Genomic DNA, 6,161 nt, shown 5'->3' on the forward strand with positions numbered 1-6,161 from the left:
CCATAATTTTATTACTGTACTGGAGTAAACAACCTCACCTACCCAGTAAAGACCCAATAAAGGCCTTGGGTCCTATCCCCAGGGGAATATACTACAGACATGCATACACGTGTTTTCCAAAAACATGTACAGAAATGGTCATATAAGTAATACACATAATCGCCTCCAAAAGGAAACTATCTAAATGACTATAAACAATAGAAGGGAGAAATAAAAATTCTGGTATATTCATACAATGGAGTACTAAACAGTAACATGAGTGGACAAACTACAATTACATGCAGCTGTATAGATAAATCCCACAAACATAATGTTCGGGGGGAAAAGGTCATGCATAAAAGAGTCCATTGACGGATGAATGGATAAAGAAGATGGATATTACTCGGCAATCAAAAAGAATGAAATCTTGCCATTTGCAACTACGTGGATGGAACTGGAGGGTATTATGCTAAGTGAAGTTAGTCAGCCAGAGAAAGACAAATATCATATGACTTCGCTCATATGGGGAATTTAAGAGACAAAACAGATGAACATAAGGGAAGGGAAGCAAAAATAATATAAAAACAGGGAGGGGGACAAAACATAAGAGACTGTTGAATACAGAGTACAAACTGAGGGTTGCTGGAGGGGTTGAGGGTGGGGGAGGGGCTAAATGGCTAAGGGGCATTAAGGAAGACACGTTGGGATGAGCACTGGGTGTTATATATCGGAGATGGATCGCTGGAATCTACTCCTGAAATCATTATTGCATTATATGCCAACTAACTTGGAATAAACTAAAAAATAAATTTTAAAAATTATAATAATAAATAAAAAGAAATTGGTTACATAAAAAGAGTACATACGGTCTGATTCTGTGTATGTAAAGTTTAAACACAAGCTAAGCTAATAGTGTCAGAACTAGGATAGTGGTTACCTTTGGGAGTAGGTAGTTACTGGAAAGGAACCCAGAGGGTCTATGGGCTCATGGAAACATTCTTTTCCTTGATCTGGATGCTGGAGTTATATACATATAACTGTGTTCTCTTGTTTCTGTGTTATAAGTGAATAAAAACACTTTTGAAAAAGCTACTTTGGACCCCTTGGCCCATCTAGTTATTGAGCCATCCCCCACTTCTCCATAGTCAAATCCTTTTAAAACATGATCTTCCAAAAACCTTGGGGTCATCTTTGGCTCTTCTGTTTTTTTCACACACCGCATCCAGCCTAGCATTAAAACTTGCTAGTTTTAACTTCAAAATATATTGAGTCTGATTGCTTCTCACCATCTCATGAGCACTCTGGTTCATCATCTCCCATTGGCATTATTGCAATGAGCCAACTAGTGGGGCACCTACACCACTCGGTCTGTTCTCTGCATGGCAGAGAGCGAATTTTTTTTCCATCTCAAATCAGATCATATCATTTCTCTGCTCAAACCCACTCCATTTCATTCCAAATAAAAGCCAGAGTCCTTAAATACCCTTATAGGATCTGAACTCTCATTTCTGCTCTGACCTCTAACTATTCCCCTTTGCTCTCTCTACTCCAGTCACTTGACATATTCTTTCTTTAGAAATTTTACATCAGGGGGCGCCTGCGTGGCTCAGTCGGTTAAGTGTCCGACTCTTTATTTCAGCTCAGGTCATGATCTCACGGTTTGTGAGTCTGAGCCCTTCATCGGGCTCTGTGCTGATTCTCTCTTTCTCTCTCTGCCCCTCCCTCTCTCTCTCTCTCAAATATAATAAACATTTTTAAAAAGTTATTAAAAATAATATTAAAAAATAAATTTTACATTGGTTGGCCCTCTGGCTGGAATACTTTTCCTACAATTATTTCCATGGCTTCCTTTCTCACTTCTTTTGGGTCTTTCTTCAAATAGCTTAGCTTCAGTAAAACTTCCCCCACCAACCTACATAAAATTACAGCTCTCTCTCCCTGTCACTTGCTTATTTTTTCCTCAAATCACAATGATCTGACATACTATGTATTTTATTTGTTTGTTAATTGTATGTCAACCCCCACTAATCTAGAAGCGAGGGCACTCACTTACTAGCCTCTTCTGAGGTTTTCAACCCCTATTTGTGTGTTTTCAAACGTGTGTGTATTAGTATTTTTACACTGGGGGTGGAGGGCCTTGGAGAATCTTCCTTGTTCTGTAAGCCAAGCAACACAATAAAATATTTTTTTTAATTTATTTTTAATGTTTATTTATTTCTGAGACAGAGCATGAGTGGGGGAGGGGCAGAGAGAGAGGGAGACACAGAATCTGAAGCAGGCTCCAGGCTCTGAGCCGTCAGCATAGAGTCCGACGCGGGGCTCAAACTCACAAACCGTGAGATCATGACCTGAGCCAAAGTCGGTCGCTCAACCGACTGAGCCACCCAGGAGCCCCTAAAATATTTAATCCAGGATCCATTTCTTATTTGTTTGTTTCTCTGGCAACAGAAAGGTTCTTAAGAATATCTGGAGAACTATATTTAGAATTATCTGGAATAAGATTTCAGTAAGATTTCAAATAATACTATCTGGCATATATTCAGAATTATCTGGAATAATATTCCAAACTGACAGCAGGTGCAGTCAAGACATTGTGTGTTTCATTTGCAACTTCCCTCCACTCCCCCCACCTGGTCGTCTTTCATAAATGGCATGTCCATCTGTTCAATCTCTAAAGCTAGGGATTTGGGCGTCATTTTTTACTCCCTCTTTTGTCTCACTACTGTATTCACTTTGGGAACTCAATCAGGCAAGAACCACTACCAAGAAGGTCTAATAAATTCTCGGCAAGAAAAGGAGTGAACACTTTCAACCAAGTCTAAGCAGACATTGCACATATTTAACATACATATTAGAACTCTGTGTTCTCTCAACTTTTTGGAATAAAATTGCAGGTTCCCCAAAAGGTAACTCACAATTAGTGGCTGAGCCACACATACTCAAATCCATACCACGAGTTCTTTATCCTTCTTCCCATCTTAACCAGCATGGGTGAAGATACTCCCTGGTGGCCTGATGGGAGTGGTCATGTTGAGAAAGCAGGGAACTGAGGGCAGCCAACCAGCAAAACCCAGGGCCCTGAGTCATACAACCACAAGGAAATAAATTCTGTCAATAACCTGACTGTGCTTGGAAGTAGGTTTTGCCCACTTGAGACTATAGATGAAAATACAGCCTGACACCTTGATGATAGGTATCCATGTGAGACCCTGAACAAAGCCTCTCAGCTAGGCCCTGCTTCAACCCCTGATCCATGAAAATGGTAAGATAACACATTTGTGTGTGTTTTTGAGCCACTGTATTTGTGGTAGTTAATAGTAATTAAAAAAAATAAAACAAAAAAACGAATACAGGGGCATCTGGGTGGCTCAGTTAAGCGTCTAACTCTCGATTTTGGCTCAAGCCTCGCATCGGGCTCTATATTGACAGCTCAGAGCCTGCTTGAGATTCTCTCTTTCTGCCCCTCCCCTGCTCACATTTTTTCTCTCTCCCTCTCTCTCTCCCCACACCCCTCTCTCTCAAAATAAATAAACTTAAAAAAAAAAAAAGAACACACACACTAGATTGTTGCATGGAAGATGTAAGGGAAAGCCAAGCTCAAATTTCAGCCTCAACCCTTACCAGCATTAACGTTGGACCTGTTTCCTCCTCTTTAAAATGGGTGTGATAATAAAACCTACCACCCAAAGTTGTTGCGAGAGTGACATGGTAGCACGTGCACAAGGGTGACTCTAGGGAGGGAGTAAGTATCTCATGTTATTTAAAGCGGCATTGGCACATGCTAAGTGCTAAATGTTTCCTGCCAAACGCTAAGAGTGGTCTTCTGCAGGTTGAAAGCAAGAGGGAATAGGGGGAATACCATTTCCACCCAAAGAATATCATCCTGTTGGCAGCTGTCCCACAGAGATCCTCTCACCTCGCCTCTCCGTGGAATAGGCTAGTTTCTGCCTTCTGGTCTGAATTCATAGACTGAAATATTATCAAAGGACCCATCTTTAAGAAGAAGCAGGGGGAAAAGGCAGAGGCTGACAACAATAACCTGCTCAAAACAATAAAAGGAGATGTGTTTTTTTGAAAGGACCAAGGCAGATAAAATTGTGTCTCCTGTTTATCATCAGTTATTCTTTCCTAAAAATCAGGTATTCTTCATGAAGACGCTTCTTTCGCATCATTTTACAGGAAAAACCATATGCTATTAGTCAGTCCAAGCTCCCATACAATTTCCCCAAATGTTAAATAAAAGGCAATAAAATATCTATGTGTGAATGGCAAACCAACATGTCAGGTTACAAAATGCTTAATCTATTGTAATTCCTTGATCGCCAAATAATCACAATGGTTGGTAACAGGTGCTTTTCTTGCAGAGTGTGGCTGCAGTGTGAGTCAGCACTGCCCTGGGTCCACCTCCCTTTTATTGCCACGGCATGCTTTTCACGACTTCTCCACGTGATTCTGGTGATCTGTCGCTTCTGGTTAGAATTTAAGTACAGACCTGTCCCACAATTTGTTTTGTTTAAAACGTTGCCTTGCCAAAAGACATGAATAGACACTTCTCCAAAGAAGACATCCAGATGGCCAACCAACACATGAAAAAATGCTCCCCATCACTCATCATCAGGGAAATACAAATCAAAACCACCATGAGATACCACCTTACAGCTGTCAGAATGGCTAACACGAACAACTCAGGCAATAACAGATGTTGGCGAGGATGCAGAGAGAGGATCTCTTTTGCATTGTTGGTGGGAATGCAACCTGGTGCAGCTACTCTGGAAAACAGGACGGAGGTTCCTCAAAAAACTAAAAATAGAACTACGCTATGACCCAGCAATTGCACTACTAGGCATTTATCCAAAGGGATATAGGTGTGTTGTTTTGAAGGGACACATGCACCCCCATGTTTATAGCAGCACTATCGACAATAGCCAAAGTATGGAAAGAGCCCAAATGCCCATCGGTGGATGAATTGATAAAGAAGATGTGCTTACATTATATATATATATATATAATTATATATATATTATATACTATTATATTATATACATTATAATATATATTATATTATTATATTTTATTACATATAATTATATTAATTATATATAAATATATATTATATAATTATATATAAATATATATTTAATATATATTATTCTACTATTATATAATTACATTATATAATAACATATTATATATAATTATATTATATATATATCTCATATACTCATATATTCATATAATGGAGTATTACTCAGCAATCCAAAGAATGAAATCTTGCCATTTGCAACTACATGGATGGAACTGGAGGGTATTATGCTAAGCGAAATTAGTCAGAGAAAGACAAAAATCACATGACTTCACTCATATGAGGACTTTAAGACACAGAACAGATGAACACAAGGGAAGGGAAGCAAAAAGAATATAAAAACAGGGAGGGGGACAAAACATAAGGGACTCCTAAATATGGAGAACAAACTGAGGGTTACTGGAGGGGTTGTGGGAGGGGGAGTGGGCTAAATGGGTAAGAGGCACTAAGGAATCTACTCCTGAAATCATTGTTGCACTATATGCTAACTAACTTGGATGTAAATTTGAAAAATAATAAAATAAAATAAAATAAAATAAAATAAAATAAAATAAAATAAAATAAAATAAAATAAAATAAAATAAAATGTTGCGTTGCACTTTGGGCGCCTAAATTAAAATGTATCTGAATAAATGTTGGCAGAAAAATGCTGTATTGAGAAATACATACTCTCTCTGGAGTCTGGATGTGAAAAGGAGTCATTTTATCAGGAAAAAAAACAGAACACAGTCTGCAATTATTTCTCTACATCAGTGGTTCTCACCCTGAAATGATTTTGTTCCCCACCCCCAAAGGACATCTGGCAATGTCCGGAGACAATCTGGGTTGTCATAGCTGGGGACGTGGGACCGTCATCTAATGAGCAGGGGCCACAGACGCTGCCAAGTGTCCGACAGTGCACAGGACAAGTCCCCACAACCAAGAATTATCAGGCCCCAAATGCCAGCAGTGCCGAGGCTGAGAGACCCTGCTGGCCATGGTTGCCACCAACTAGGAAATACTCAAGATGACATTTGTACATACATGGTTTTTGGGTTTGTGAAACCATTCGCCTTTATGGTTTAATACTTAAAATCATAACAAATACAGGACTACAAAG

The 6,161-nt window shown here is 39.2% G+C and overlaps 1 protein-coding gene across 3 annotated transcripts in view; it reads right to left on the reverse strand.

Moving 5' to 3' along the window:
* The window catches only part of LOC123601759 (membrane-spanning 4-domains subfamily A member 4A-like), a 172,149-nt gene that overhangs the window by 80,242 nt on the left and 85,746 nt on the right, over window positions 1–6,161 (reverse strand). The window lies entirely within an intron of this gene.

Source organism: Leopardus geoffroyi, chromosome D1, assembly GCF_018350155.1.
Source record: "Leopardus geoffroyi isolate Oge1 chromosome D1, O.geoffroyi_Oge1_pat1.0, whole genome shotgun sequence".
NCBI lineage: Eukaryota > Metazoa > Chordata > Mammalia > Carnivora > Felidae > Leopardus > Leopardus geoffroyi.